General features: G+C 37.9%; 1 protein-coding gene across 1 annotated transcript in view; it reads left to right on the forward strand.

Moving 5' to 3' along the window:
- Positions 1–7,055: 7,055 nt before the first annotated feature.
- The window catches only part of LOC145996725 (uncharacterized), a 39,045-nt gene continuing 30,098 nt past the window's right edge, over positions 7,056–16,002 (forward strand). The window contains exon 1 of the mRNA XM_083133251.1: positions 7,056–7,076. The gene's annotated coding sequence lies outside the window, so the exon portion shown is untranslated. The remainder of the gene's footprint in view (positions 7,077–16,002) is intronic.

A 16,002-nucleotide genomic window follows, 5' to 3' on the forward strand; every position in this document is an offset into this window, starting at 1 on the left:
GGACTCGTTATTGTAAGAAATAGACATTATTTTCGTTAGAAATTCATTATTTCACCTAAAGAAATGTTCCGCAATGCAGAATAGTACGTTAGCAATGTAAAAAATTGCGAAATAAAACATTGATAGGTGTCTCCGGTATAGTAAAGTAGTACCAGTTTATTTTACTTCGCGTTTTGTGCCTCTTGGCTAATTTGCGAAGATGGGATGAGTGATGAAATAGATGAATGGACATTCGCAAACAACCAAGCGCGACCGGGATTCGAACCCAGGACCCTTGGAATCTCAGCGCGATGTGCTAACCACTCGGCCACAGGATCGGGCAGCTGATTTTTCATGCTTTGCCATTATTCGTAGCAGGAACGTCTACGTTTCCTTAACCTGTTCAAACCCATTAAGATTAACGTTGCCAGTTTCGTACGAACTGTTTCTCTTTACTCAACTTTATGCACAAATAGCCCTGCTGAGCAGCCATCATCTTATGCTAAGCACATTACATACACATTAAAAATAATACTAAAGAAATGATTTACACTTTTAGTGTCTCTTCTGTACTGTTTTCAGTACATCAACAGGTGTTTTGAAACATCTACTGTGTGTAGATTTTCAAGCAGATATGAAAACAAATCGTTTATCATGAGGAATGACAATTTATATTTACAGCCAATATGTTAAAGAAATGGTAGGCGAGTTGTCCATAACAGTTTTTATTTGGTCTGTTCTACACAATGTGAAATTTAAATGAAAATGTAAAAAAAGTGGAGGACAATATGTGCTTCACTTCAGCAGAATTCCATTCTTTAAAGCAACATATGATGTGGAATGAAAAAAATGAAAAGATATGAACTATTTGCCTATTATTTTTTCTCTTTGCTGTACATTAGATCTACTGTAGGTGTTTGGTAGAAAACCATTCAGTTTCAGTAGATTTCCAAGAAAACAGTAGAGTACAATTGATAACAGTTGTAAATAGAAATTCCCAGCTAATCGGGCCACTATGTACCTCCACTGAGTATCGAACCTAGTAAAGTAGAATCTGAACAATTGGAATCACTAGCGAAAATTAAGTTCAAGGTTCACGGATTACAAATGTCACTAATTATTAGAACAAACTTTTGAATGTTTTTGTGCTCAAAAATTGTTCATGCCTTGAACTTGGCCAAACTTTTAATTGATGAATAAAATATTGTCATGTTACATGCTACATTTGTACATATGAATTTGATTTCTGACTGAATGCACATACTACGGAAACATAAAAGATAGGCCTACATGTTACTTCTTTTTTCTTTAAGGACGATTTTCATGTCCCATGTTATACTGTATGGTATTCTCAGCAGACAGTCATTCATTGTTTGTTGCCAAGAAGATGGACTAGTACTGCCACCACCTGGCAAAAAAACAACAACATACATTTGCATTATCTATAAGCAGCTAGTGACAGCAACTTGGAGTATGGTAAAAGCACCAAACCGTGACGTACCTAACCTACTCACACCTGCATCTGAGATCAGAAATAAATCAAACTTAACCAGCCTAACCTTTTCAGATGTTTGTTTTTGCTATCAGATGCATATGCTAGTAGGTTTGGTGTTTTAGCATGTAACACCAAGCTGCTGTTAGCTGCTCATGTAATATCTATGTATAAGACAACCACTCACATCACATTTGCTTACACCTCAAATTTACAGAAATTTCATTCAATGAGAATGTCAAGGAATTCTTAAAAGTTACACACATCACAATTTGATACACTCCAGAATATACCTTGCATTCCTGTTGATAACAAAAAAGAAATGTTGACATTTGTAACAATTTGGATTAGAAATCACGGAACGACTTGAGATGACCGGACCCCTCTCCGATTTTCTTCACATTTGGCATACTCACTAATTGAGGCCTCCTAATCACGAATCTGAAGTTAAAATTTGTCGGAAACATCTAGAAATTGCAAAATAAGCTAAAATAAGGCGTTAGTTTTCGGAATGGAAACTGTCGATTTTCGAGAAATTTTTTTGTTTCACAAACAAATATATATATTCCTGATACTACCACGACACCAAATTTTAACTATGTTTGCCTATCCTAACTGAACTAACCTAACCATGCGCCAATGGTTCGCAATTATTTCCAATTTCTAGATCCTGATACTACCACGACACCAAATTTTAACTATGTTTGCCTAACCTAACCGAAACTAACCTAATCATGTGCCAATGGTTCGTGAGGCTAGCGTCAATGGTTCGCAATTTCTAGACGTGACCGAAAAATTTTAACTTCAGATTCGTGTTTAGGAGGCCTCAATTAGTGAGTATGTCAAATATGAAGAAAATCGGAAAGGGGTCCGGTCATCTCAAGTCATACCTAAAATCACACAATAATGAAAGAACCAACCATATGGGATTATAGATTTAAAATAAAAATGCTCTGTTTTAACCCGTTTATTGATTTATTTATTGCATTGGTCTTCTGCTACTTTTGGCTAATCATGAAGATGGGGATGAGGAATGGCATGTTTAAATTGACGAAAGGACACTCACAATAACATCCATGTCCTGGGAAGGATTTGAACCCTTAACTCCTGGCATCATAGCAAACTTTGCTAACCTCGATAACAGTTCGTTATATCGGAGACACATTACTTCATTTTTACAGAAGAAACTACTTACAACGTTCATCGAGGTATTTTCTTTCATCCTGGAATCTATTTGACCGGGAAATCATGTATTTTTCAAGAGAAACATCTCAGCGACGCACAAGTGCCATTGCTTTCGCTACGTGAACTGGATGCTACATACGTTTGATGATGTAACCCCCTGTCAGTTTCCAACCCCCCTTTTTTAACTATGCGTGCCTAACCTTATCAGAAATGGTTTGTGGGGCTATCCGTCAGCTACCCATGCATAATGTACAATTTGCACATGTGACGAACACGATAGTAGGTATTTTTCGGTAAAGAAGGTTGGAAACACTGCATACCTACAACAGTAGTCAACCTCTGCCCACCATATTGTGTGTTACGGAAGCGAAAAAAGGAATAATAAAAACTACTCTCTATATGAAAAATTGTGTTTGTTTTTGTGTAAAAAGCATAATGGCACCTTGAACTATGTTTCACAATACACAATTGGTAAGTACGAACCATGCGAAACACAAAATATCCAATTTTAATGTGTCTCCGATATAACGAACTGTTACACTAACCTCTTTACCTATTTACACTGGAATGCTTTGGTGCACCAAATTAATTTTTAAAAAATCATGTTCTAATGCAATTTCCTCTCATTGTTTAAAAAATTACTAACCATTGTTATAACTGTATCTTTAGTCAAAACGAAAATAAATGTCTGATGAAAGGAGCGTGTGTTCTCCTGAAATGTCACAAAGAAAAACTGTTTTCTTATGCTTGTAATAACCGTAAACTACAGGAAAATATTTCCTCTCATGTATTAACTATTTTGAAAGTTATGTTGTTTTACAATAATTGCTACCACAATTTTTTAACCGTTAAAAGATAAGTAGTGTTACATAATTAAACATGAATGTGCTGAGGGGTTGCCAATAGAGGAAATATAGTGCTTCTTGTTTATAATAGTGATATCCCTAATATTTTATATGCATCGAAAGATGTTTTATGCTGGCTGATACAGGATTTGAACTGAGAAGTTTATGTACAATACACTTCCCAAGCACAAATCCCATACCGTGCCTTGCATTAATGCTCCTGAGTCTGGATCCCAGGGAAGCCAGAATGAACTTGGAACCTGAGAAAAATAAAAAATATATATATAGTTTGCACATGGTAATGAACACATAATCGTCACAACAAACTCTAAATGTTTACATGTGTTTGTGTCAGTACAGTGTACTGTTTTGTTCTAGCAGATAATATGTGCTCTATCTACACTATGCCCTAAGTATACAACGTGCTCTATCTACACTATGTTCTAAGTATACAATGTGTAAATGTGTAGATTCAAAATGAGTGGTTATTATTTATGGTCTGTAGAAGATGAAATTGCTGTTTTTAAATCGCATGAAATCCTAGGTAACAGTTCCGAATGTTTCATGATTTTTCACAAATTTTATAGGATTATTAGAAAGTGTTTACAAAACTGGAAATGATTGCGGGAGTAAGTTAGAAACTTGGAGAAACTAATTAGCACAGTTAAAAGTTGCACAAAGTATTAATTACAAGATAAATTATGTTTTGAAATGTATTGTGCACGAGCAGGAATGCCTGCAAAGAGGTGCTAACAAATTATGCCTACCAAACTTAATCTGCTCGTGGAAGTGTATTTTCATATAAATTAGTGCAAGATATGGATAATTATTATTATTACTAACTTGGATTACAGGAGGTTGAGAGAAACAATCCTTTTGTTGGGAAAATGAGGTTCCATAATTTTGATCAATCCGGCACCTCCTGTTCAGTGACAAATTACTATGAAGATATTTTCGAAACAGAAAAAGGATTTCCGATATCTCAAAGATGTGTTTTAAGTACACGCAAATGCCCACTGTCATTTCCTTCTGCTTTTCGAAAACGTGAAAACACAGATTATGGGCCATTTTGGTAGCTCTATTTTCTTCTTTGAAGTTGGATGTCATACACAAACACAGAATATGACGAATGTAGTTCGCTGTAGCCCTCTCTAGGAGGGTTAAAAAGGGTCCTACAAGAACTGTCTACAACTGTAGCCCGATATGTAGTCGACTGTAACCTGTAGACCGCTGTAGACAGTTTCAAGAATCGCAAATTCAGGAAATGACTACAAATTTGACCACAAGCCTGACGTGGCTACATATTAGACTACATATCGGACTACTAACAGTTCGTGAATCGCGCCGCAGTACAGAAGGTTGATAATGTGTTGTGCGACAAGAGATAACCCCCGCGCTCTATACGTGGTGAGTAGCAGCCCTGGCCCAAAACCATGGTAACGGTTGAAGTTTTTGCGTGCGATGACGTGTGACCGGCCAAGTGAATGCATCACTTCAATGTGAAGTCACGTGAAATGACAAAACGACAGTGTTGCAGTATGCAAATATTAAACACCAGAACAAGAACAATGTCTAGATGAGGATGTGTACTACAGGCTGTGGAAAAGGAGATGCGATAACCACTAACGCCGTCAAACGGTTGGGCGAAAACTTTACGTCACATACCATGAAGAAGTAATAGGATCTGAGCTGACTATGTCCTTTGCGATTAATCCACTCAGAATTAGTTCACTTCATCAAATGATTTACTGAATCTCATCAATTTACACTGTCGAATTCATTATTTGAGTTGTTTTTTTTTGGTTTAGGTTCAATATCTTCACCGAAGAGAAAATTATGCTCATTTCTTTGTTTTCCTTGACCCTGTACTATGCCTGTACATCCAGGGTCAAGGAAGTCAGTAATAAGGTGTGTACAGTGTACGTACGCGTACAACTATAGATTGAATTGTATCTTCTCCAAATATGATGTATAAAGAAACAAACTGCCGGAGAACTAAGTGAGGTGAGTGTACAATTTTATATTACTATTATAGTGGAACCACAAGCAAAGAAACCTGCGCAGACTCGCGACTCCTGTGCACCGTACTCCCGTGTGGAGGGGAGGGGGAGAGTGCAGCATGCTCTCTTATAGTCAGAGTTAAACGGAAGAGGAGGAAGGTTCTTTTTCATGTGGTCGCTCTTGTAAGTAAGGGGAAATGTGATTGGCCATTCATCTATTTTATCACTTCTTCATAATCTCAATTGACTTAAATGGCCGGAAGAGCAAAGTAAATTTATCAAATATAAATACAAACACGTATCGTTTAATGAATAACCAAAATGGAATGAAAAGTTAGCATGGGGCCTCCCCCATGGCGCAGTGGTAGCGTCATTGCCTTGTAATCAAGGGGTCCCGGGTTCGATACCCGGTGGAGGCACAAGTGGTTCGGATCCCACTTTAAACTGTAGGTCCAGTCCCGATTAGCCTTACTGTGCATAAAGTGGACTTAAAACAGCAACTCAATGAAAAGTTAGCAGTTTGTATTTTTATTGCTTTATGTGAATATGTAGGGAAAAAGCGAGAGAGAATTGTACACCAATGGCAAAGAAATGGTAGGCGAAGTATTTACCAGGATTATACTCCCTACATTCCTGCTCATAATAAGGAGTCGAAGGTATCTTGCTTAAGGATCTTTCTTCGATGTAAACCTAAAAGTTGACTTTTCAGATTACATAATCTTCTGGGCAGAAATGCGCACTGCAGATTCTAGCATTAGCATGATTCACGTTAGCGTTTCCACACGAATCCAAAGCTCCTTGACCGAAGAATCCTTTTGAAAAACGTATATAACGTATATATTATGTTCAACGTACTTGGAAGATGTATCTTGTGCTGAACTAAAATAAATAATAATAACAAGTGGTGTGCGGTATCTCGAAAAGTCGGGACCGGGATCGGAAAGAAAAATTCCGTCCCTATCCCGACTTTAGCAAATGACTTCCCTAAATTTCTGGATCCCGAGCAGTCGGGAAATACCGAATGGTCATTTTAAAACGGTATTAATTCTTGACGTTTTCTACATTACAAGTGTCTGGAACTTATCGGAAATTGTTAGTTTTCATTCCAGAAATGCAAAAGAAAATCACTTAAGATGAAAATGAGAATTTGAGATTTCCCGACTAGTCGAGAAATTGCGAATATTTCCCGTCCCGAATGTCGGGATTTTAAAAAAATCCCGTTCCGATCAATAATATTCTGTCCCGCATAACAATAAGTACCTATTTATATTTATTTTCAATTTGTCTGAAGCCACAAAATGTAAATGGGTGGAAATGCTCATTTGTGTACTCGATTTCGTGAGTTCAGTTTTTGGGCATGGTTTCCTATCTGCATAGTGCAACACTAGCGCATAGATTTGGAATTCATTTCATGGATAAATTCACCTCTTACCGTCGTTTCGTCATCACGAGTAAACAACGGATTGGCCCAACCTATACTTCTAATAACCTTGGTGAGTAGTATGTGATTCGTCTACCACTTGACACATTTCGCCCTTGCGTGCAAACACGGAGCGGAAACTGTATCATTTCAAGGTACGTATATGATTAATTTTAAGAATTTGGTCGTGATGGTAGTAATTACGCGTTATCATTGTACGTACATGTTTCAATTGAAATATTGGAGCGATTTTACAATACCGGGAATTTCTCCATTTTGTTTGAAATTCGGCATACTCACTAATTTTACCCCCCTAATCACGAATCTGCAGGTAAAATTTGGCTCTCACACGTGGAAATAGCAAAATAATCTAAATTAAGTTCTTGGTACTACTTTACTATACCTGAGACACCTGTCAATGATACACTTTTTTACATTGCTAACGTACTATTCTGCATTCGGGAACATTTATTTAGGTGAAATAATGAATTTCTAACGAAAATAATGCATATTTCTTAGATTTACAAGTACTTACTGTTCTTCCTTATTTCCACACAATATTGCGATAGCTTACCTGTTCATCGCTCGTTGTGCCAGTGTTTTGTCGATTTGGAGTGTGCATGCAGTGTTGTATCCTTGTTCACCGAAAAATACCTAAATTTAAAAAAAAATTAAAAACACTTCACGATATTTTTTCCCGAAAAATGTTCAATTTTCGACATAAAGAGTAATTATTAAACCATTGATGTTAGCCCCAAAAACCATCCACGTTTAGCCCCAAAAAAGATTGACGTTAGCCCAAAAATTCACGATAGCCCCACGAACCATCACGGGGACAAGGTATGCCTACTAGGTTAGGTTAGGCCTCTTGGGCTAGGTTCCATTAGCACTCCCTTCATTCAATTTAGCATATACGGACAACGGCACATCATATTATAGCGAAAAGACTGCGAGGGTTGAAACACTGACTACGGTGTTTACGTCATCATACACATGGAACATTGTGCTCTCATGCAGAAAGCAAATGGCGGCAGCAGCAATAGTGCGTCGGAAATAGATTTACGTAGAAAACCACATGCATTCGCATTAAAATGGATCAAAACTACATTCCTGAACATCAACAACGCTACAGAAAATGATTTACATAAGTACTTTCTCCTGTAAATTTGAAGAAATCTGTCTCAGGTATAGTAAAGTGTTACCAAGTTCTTATTTCTACACCCTCGATTTCTAAATTTCCCACAGATTCCGGGCTCCACCCCTGGGGTAATTTACCTACCGCCCCCAACCGCTAACGCAGCCCCACCTCCGCTCTGCTCCGGCTTCCCTGCTTTGTATAGAGTCCCTGTTAAAGGTATGTTAGAAATTGGCTGGTTTCACCTGCCCCCAAATTAGTAAGTATCCCAAATTTCAAACAAATTGGATAAATTCCCTGTATTGTTAAATTATTCCGAAATATTTTGTATGGTATATGAAGTGTTTGTCTTTACTGGGAAGCAGAACAGCTGGAAGGTTTCATGCAAGTGAATATAGCACCCCAAAACGACTTTCCACAACAGCAGATATAGTAATTTTATGTACTTAGGTTATGATTGTTAGGTTTGGTACTGATAGTTATTTTTTGCATGTTCTTTAGCTATTTTACTGTACATACAAACAGTTTTTACTAACAAAAAGCAGCGAATATACTTGAAAATTGCAGGTTTTAGCTTTAGAGGGCCATTCTTTGGGATCAAATATGTCTGTTATTTGTGCTTTCCTAACGCTGGAGCCACTTTTACATTACATAAAACAGCTCAAGTTCCTATGTTTTATTGCGATTTCATCTTGCTAGGAATGCAATTTTAACATGGCTCGAGTTCGATTTACTGCTGTTAACACACACTGCGGAGTTTTAGGGATTACTTAAGATTTTGTTCAATACATGCTTTCGTAGTTAGGTTGGACGGATCAGCTTTAGTTTCCTTAACATTTTAATAATAATGCTTTCATGGTTAGGTTGGGAGGTTTAGTTCTCTTGGCATTAAAATAACATCGTAAATGCTTTGTTTACTATGGGGCTGACACCTATAAATCATTTATTTCACACTTTTTTACATTGCTAACGTACTATTTTGGAATGTGGAACATTTCCTAAGGTCAAATAATGCATTTCAAATTAAGATAATGTCTATTTCTTACATTTACGAGTACTTATTGTTACTTGTTATTTCGATTCTGTAACACACATTATGGCAATAGTGTACTGGTCCATCGCGCGTTGTGCGAGTGTTTTGTCGATTTATGCAGGGTTGCAACCTTGTTCAACGGAGAAAAATACCTACTTTCGTGCCCGGATTTGAAATTATGCTAATACCTCACAAACCATTGACGTTAGCCCCACAAACCATTTTCCGTAATTTTAGGTTAGGCAAGTTTTAGTTTTAAAAGCAGCTGCATGGAGCTTCTAAACAAAGATCAAACTTGTGGGATTAACCAATGCTAAGAAGAAGGGAGCGATTTTACAATACCAAACAATTCCCCAATTTCGTTCATACTTTGCATACTCAAAATAAAGTGCTCCTAATCACGAATCTGCAGTTAAAGATTGGCGCTCACGTGTTGAACTTGCAAAATAAGCAGTTCCGTGATAGCAACAGACACCCTAGATATATCAAGAAAAGCAATGTTTATCAGAAGATTTTGTGTTTTGAATATCTAGAAAATTAAATACATATTCCTTTTTCTTACTAAGACTTCAAATTTTAACTGTTAGCCTAACCTTACCATGCATGGTTGGTGGGGCTACCCGTGCATTTCGTATCACTTAGTATTTATGAATGAATACCACCATATTATTAATATTAACCCAACATAAATTGACTAAAAAATGGCTTCTTTCAAAGGAAAACTTACTATGAAAAGGACTTATTTTCCTCCCTTCACGTAAGATGCCATATTACAATGCTATAGACAACGTAACAAATTGGGAACGTCACTTGTTCATATCAGAAAACTTGGTTCCCAATCGCTTTTTGTGTAGACTTTCATCGTGGTAATTGATAAAGTTATTTTACAACTTCTTCACGTTATTCTACAATTTCTACATCTGAGCACCAAATCTTAACTGCAGATTCGGTATCAGGACTATTATTAGTGAGTATTCAAATTATTAACGAAATTATGACGTTTTAAAGTGGTTTTTTCAAAGCAAAACTTTACTTCTTCACAATATTTTACAATTTTTAAATGCGAGCGCCAAATTTTAACTCCCAGATTCGGGATTAGGAGCCCTACATTATTGAGTATGCAAAATATGAATGAAATTGGGGAAATGTCTGGTATTGTAAATTCATACCAGAAGAAGTTATTTCACAAAATTGATGAGCCTTTTGCATCAAGTTAGAAAAATCTGAATATCAAGAATTATATTTAAAACCTTTTTAGCTGGAATGCATTCAAATTTCACCATGATCGGAGCACATTTTTTTTTTAAATAAAATTTTAAAGTAAACACTCATTTGGAAAACACCAGAAATCCAGCACCTCTTTTTCTCATGATTATATTGTATTGAGACCATGACCCCCCCCAAATGGTTGCTATAGATAGATACACAGATTTATTTCCTTCGAACAGGTGTTCTCGGGTTACCAACCAGTTTAGATTGGAGTTAGCTTCCAATGTTTCGGTCACATACATTGCTCTCATCATCAGGGAATATAGATATAGAGACCAGTGTGGTGTTAAATATATGACAGCTTCCCAGATTTATTTCCTGTAAGAACCATACATGTAACATTAATTACAAAAAGTCATGTTACATTACGATGTATTACATATTATATACATTACTAATACAAAATATATATATAACAATTGATAATTAATATTATTAGTCAAATTTGATTTGAAAAATTTCCACAGCCGAATAAAAACAATGATATATAAGTATACTTTTAAGTTGATTTTAAATATGTTCAGGAACAGTCTTTCAATTTCTTAGACAAATGGTTGTACAGTTTATATCCATGAAAGTAAACACACTTATTAAATTTAGATGTACTGTGGCTTTTAAAATTAATGTCATCTTTCTTTCTTGTTCCATATGAATGTGCACTACTATTTCGTTTAAGGTTGAAAATATTTAAATTCAGAAATATTAATACTTCATGTATATATATATATACAGGGTGTTTCTAAAGGTCGTTTACAACGCTTGGGAGGTGATTCCTCACACGAAAACAAGCAAAAAGTCTAAGTTCCATTTTTACGACTGAGGCTTCGTTTCCGAGATAGGAGCCTCGCAAAAGGTGACAAAGTGAACGTCACACCTAACTGGGACGAATACTATCACAGATAGAGAGGCGGTTCCAAGGGAATCATAAAGGAATCGTATGTGCTCAGTCCGGAAGTCACTATGAAAAGTTCACTGCAAGCATGCGCAATGGAGTCCTCAAAGGAATTGGGGATTTCCAGCAAGAACAATGCATGGAAAGGGTATGTAACGCAGCAAGAAGGACCGTGACAACGAGAAATGCGTTAAAGACAACACATCCCGACCTCAAACATCAAAACATGAGCACGGAACACAAAATCCGAAAAGTTGAGCACGGTTGCATACCCCAGTTACACGCGAGGAATGAACGAATCATGTCATGTGCCATACGAGAGACACATTACTCCACCAGGAGGAGGGAAAGAAAAACACAATATCAGATGATTGCGACAACGTGTATTTTTACACGCGACAACTACGTAATACCCCCTCCCCACACGCACAACAAATAACAAATGGTACAATGTGTTACGCACAGGCAGTGCGTGTCACTGTACACCAACTGAAGATGTCACTTTCACCACACAAAGGGGGTGGGGAGCAATACCAAGAGTGTTCTCACTGGGATTTGCCGAGGGCGATAATCAAAGCCGGTTTTCAAAATGTCTGCCGTTCACTTCTACGCAGAGATGACAGCGATGAATCAAGGATTGTCGAGTACGGGCAAACAAGCCAGGTGTATCTGCTACCGTCGCGGCGGCGACGTTGATGCGAGCAACGAAGTCCTCAGCTGATGTGATAGGTGTGTCGTATACGAGGGTTTTCATTTCTTCCCAGAAGAAAAAATCGAGAGGGTTGAGATCTAGCGACCTCGGTGGCCAAGGCACAGGCTCATTCCTACCAATGAACCTATTGCGAAACACATCATACAGGAAATGTACTACATTACGATCGAAATGAACTGGTGCCCCATCGTGTTGGTACCACATTTCTTGCCGCAGTGAAAAAGGTACAGTCTCCAACAGTTTCGGCAGAACCTCACTAAGAAATGCATGATACGTGCGACCATTCAGGCGAACAGGGAGAATGTATGGTCCAATTAAATTATCATGTACTATCCCGCATCACACATTCACTGAAAACTTGTGCTGGTGATGGGCCACAAAAAGTGCATGTGGGTTGTCAAAGTCCCAGACATGACTGTTTCTACTAAAGAAGACATCCATCCTGGTGCAAATGGCTTCATCTGTCCACAATACGTTTGCCCCGAAGTGAGGGTTTGTGTCCAGCTGATGCAACAGCCATTGGCAAAATTCCATACGAGGGCGAAAGTCACGAGGTAACAGTTCTTGTACTTTCTGCAGTGTAAAAGGGTGCATTCCTTCCTCTGACAACATTCGCCGAACATTCACATCAGACGTGTTTCGTGCCCGAGCGAGTGCCAGGATGTTCTGCGACCTCTGTTAACACATCTTCTGCAAACTGACGTGTGCATACACTTCGGGGTCTTCCAACTTCTTGTCGCGGTGGTAACACCGACCCTGTTTCACGCAGTCGATTGCCCACTACCTGAAAGAAGGCGCGAGACGGTAAACGTCTATGTGGAAAGCGTTCTCCATAAAGACGCCTCGCCTCACGGCTATTACCACGTGCCTCCCCATACATGATATGCATGTCTGCTAGCTGCTGGGTCGTATACGCAGCCATCTGTGTAATAGGGAGCTGGAACTGCAAAGTATCGTTTTTGTTCAACACTGGCACACTGCGCAAATTGGCCGTATCACAGTACGAACACCACAGACCAATTGTTGCAATACTTGACTTGCCCACTCCACCACATCAACTTTCAATACAACATACTAGTACTCTTCAATGCGTATGACAACCTAGAGCGAACTGCTGATCATATCCCAGCACCTGGAACACGTCTGGCACGACTGAAAGTGACACGCACTGTCTGTGCGTAAGACATTGTACCATTTGTTGTTTGTTGAGCGTGTGGGGAGGGGGTATTACGTAGTTGTCGCGTGCCCGGCCCTGTGGCCGAGTGGTTTGCACATCTCGCTGCGACGCCAAGGGTCCCGGGTTCGAATCCCGGTCGGGTATGGTTGTTTGTGAATGTCCATTTTCATCCATTTCATCTCTCATCCCCATCTTCGCAAATTAGCCAAGAGGCACAAAATGCGAAGTAAAATAAACTAAATCAATCAATCAATCAATCAATTGTAGTTGTCGCGTGTAAAAATACACGTTGTCGCAATCATCTGATATTGTGTTTTTCTTTCCCTCCTCCTGGTGGAGTAATGTGTCTCTCGTATGGCACATGACAAGATTCGTTCATTCCTCGCGTGTAACTGGGGTATGCAACCGTGCTCAACTTTTCGGATTTTGTGTTCCGTGCTCATGTTTTGATGTTTGAGGTCGGGATGTGTTGTCTTTAACGCATTTCTCGTTGTCACGGTCCTTCTTGCTGCGTTACATACCCTTTCCATGCATTGTTCTTGCTGGAAATCCCCAATTCCTTTGAGGACTCCATTGCGCATGCGTGCAGTGAACTTTTCATAGTGACTTCCGGACTAAGCACATACGATTCCTTTATGATTCCCTTGGAACCGCCTCTCTATCTGTGATAGTATTCGTCCCAGTTAAGTGTGACGTTCACTTTGTCACCTTTTGCGAGGCTCCTATCTCGGAAACGAAGCCTCAGTCGTAAAAATGGAACTTAGACTTTTTGCTTGTTTTCGTGTGAGGAATCACCTCCCAAGCGTTGTAAACGACCTTTAGAAACACCCTGTATATATATATATATATATATACAAACATAGTAATGGTAAAAACATTTTTAAGCTTCTGAACACCGGCGTACACGATTCATGATAATTGGCACCGATTATTATTCTAACACCTCTTTTTTTTTTTTGTAAAATAAACAACTGTTTGGCACCAGTTGTGTTTCCCCAAAACATAATCCCATGTCTCAAACTTGAGTGAAAATTTGCATGATAAGCAGTTAGAACGGTTTCTTTACTGCATATTTTACTTAATACCTAGTCCATAACAAACTGAACTTAGTTTGGAAAGTAATACATCAGCATGAGTATTCCATTTAATATTTTCATCAGCACCACCACCTAAAAATGTTGTATGTTGTACACATTTAATAATATCATTACTAATTTTTAGTATAGGTTTGGGATAATTTTTCTTTTGTAGATTATGGAATAGTATATAGGCAGTTTTTGATCTATTCAAAATTAGCTTATTTTCAATACACCATTGTGTCAAGTGTGTTAGTATTTTATTAGTTATCATTTCCAATTGACACATATCACCATGCTTAGTTATGATATTAGTATCGTCAGCAAAGAGAATTATATTGGAATCGTTAATATTAGCTGGAAAGATAAGAAAAAGTAAGCAAGGGTTCCAAAATGGAACCTTGGAGTACGCCATGTTTTAGAGGAAAAACATTTGAATGATAATGACTAGAGTCGTTTTCACGTTCAGAAGACACAACGGCGCTTATGGAGAAACCGCACAGTGTTGCCAATACAGCGCTAGCTCATGTCGCCGGGAAATGATGACCTTCCTTCACAATGAAGGTGTTACATATTTTGTATATATAATGATAATTATATGTAAATATTAATATTATACTGTGAACGTCACAGTTACCCTTTTTACTATGATCCATTGGGATCACTACACACGCGAGTGTAATGCACGAATATGACACTTCAGAAATCACTTAAAAAAGTAAAAATCACTGAGCGCTCACACAACTGAAAACACTTTTTCGAGAGAGGGAAAAAGTCTAAACAGACCAGAGCAGATCTCTCACTCAAGTAAGGGGACCCTGGCACATGGGTTAGATTCAAGTTGCAACCCAAACAAACAAATGAGTTATGGCCCACGTGAACTGATAAGACGTGAATGACTCAAGCAAGGCATGTCATATTTCTATCTTGAAGCCCCATATTTTGTCATGTGTTGGAAAACCTTTTAAAGGTTACTATGCTGTCTATGAATTTATGTGTACGTTGGAAACTGAAAGGTGATCTTCACTTCAGTATTAATGTCGACCGTAATGTAAACAAAAACAACGTGTATTTGCGACAGCACTAATGTTGCTCACAACAGCAGCATTGGAAATAATTGTCAATTATTAAATTTAAGTAATTGCGATTCTATTATAACAAACTGCATGAAGTTCATATTTTTACTGAATGGCAATAAAATAACAACTCGAAAACTTGGTGGTGATTAGCCGGAATGCTGCGGTGAGCCAGCTCAAGATGGCCAGACAACGTCTCCTTACTTCGCGCGCGGTTCGGGTTAAAAAGAAACTCCAAATGCATGGAAGTAATATTTCTGGGAACCTTTGAGTGGTTATAAAGAATAATTTCATTATTTTCTCCACAACTTTGTCGCTGGAAGTTTTTACTTGGAATTACAGAACAAGAAATGGCCAGCGACGACATTTTCTACTGCACGAATATAAAAAATCTCCACATACTTTATTTGAATATTTTTTAATGCAAATATGCTTTAAAGTATTGATAAATTCTGAGTACCACCATCACCTATGACAATTAAAAAACAGTGTCAATTTTTTTAATAATGAATGCTTCAATTTTACGGCATGTTTCAACGTTAGGAATTAAAACAATGTAAAAATTGTGTTTTCACAGAAAATTTGAGTTTTTAATTTATCTAAAATTATGTAAGCAAGTTACCAGTTTTTTGTGTTCACCATCGTATTCTCTACAAAATTTCCTGCAAAACTGCAGGTACTGATTTTACTTAAGCTAAATTTGTAAATTGA

The sequence above is a fragment of the Lepisma saccharinum genome, chromosome 13 (assembly GCF_977018435.1).
Source record: "Lepisma saccharinum chromosome 13, izLepSacc3.1, whole genome shotgun sequence".
Taxonomy (NCBI): Eukaryota; Metazoa; Arthropoda; class Insecta; order Zygentoma; family Lepismatidae; genus Lepisma; species Lepisma saccharinum.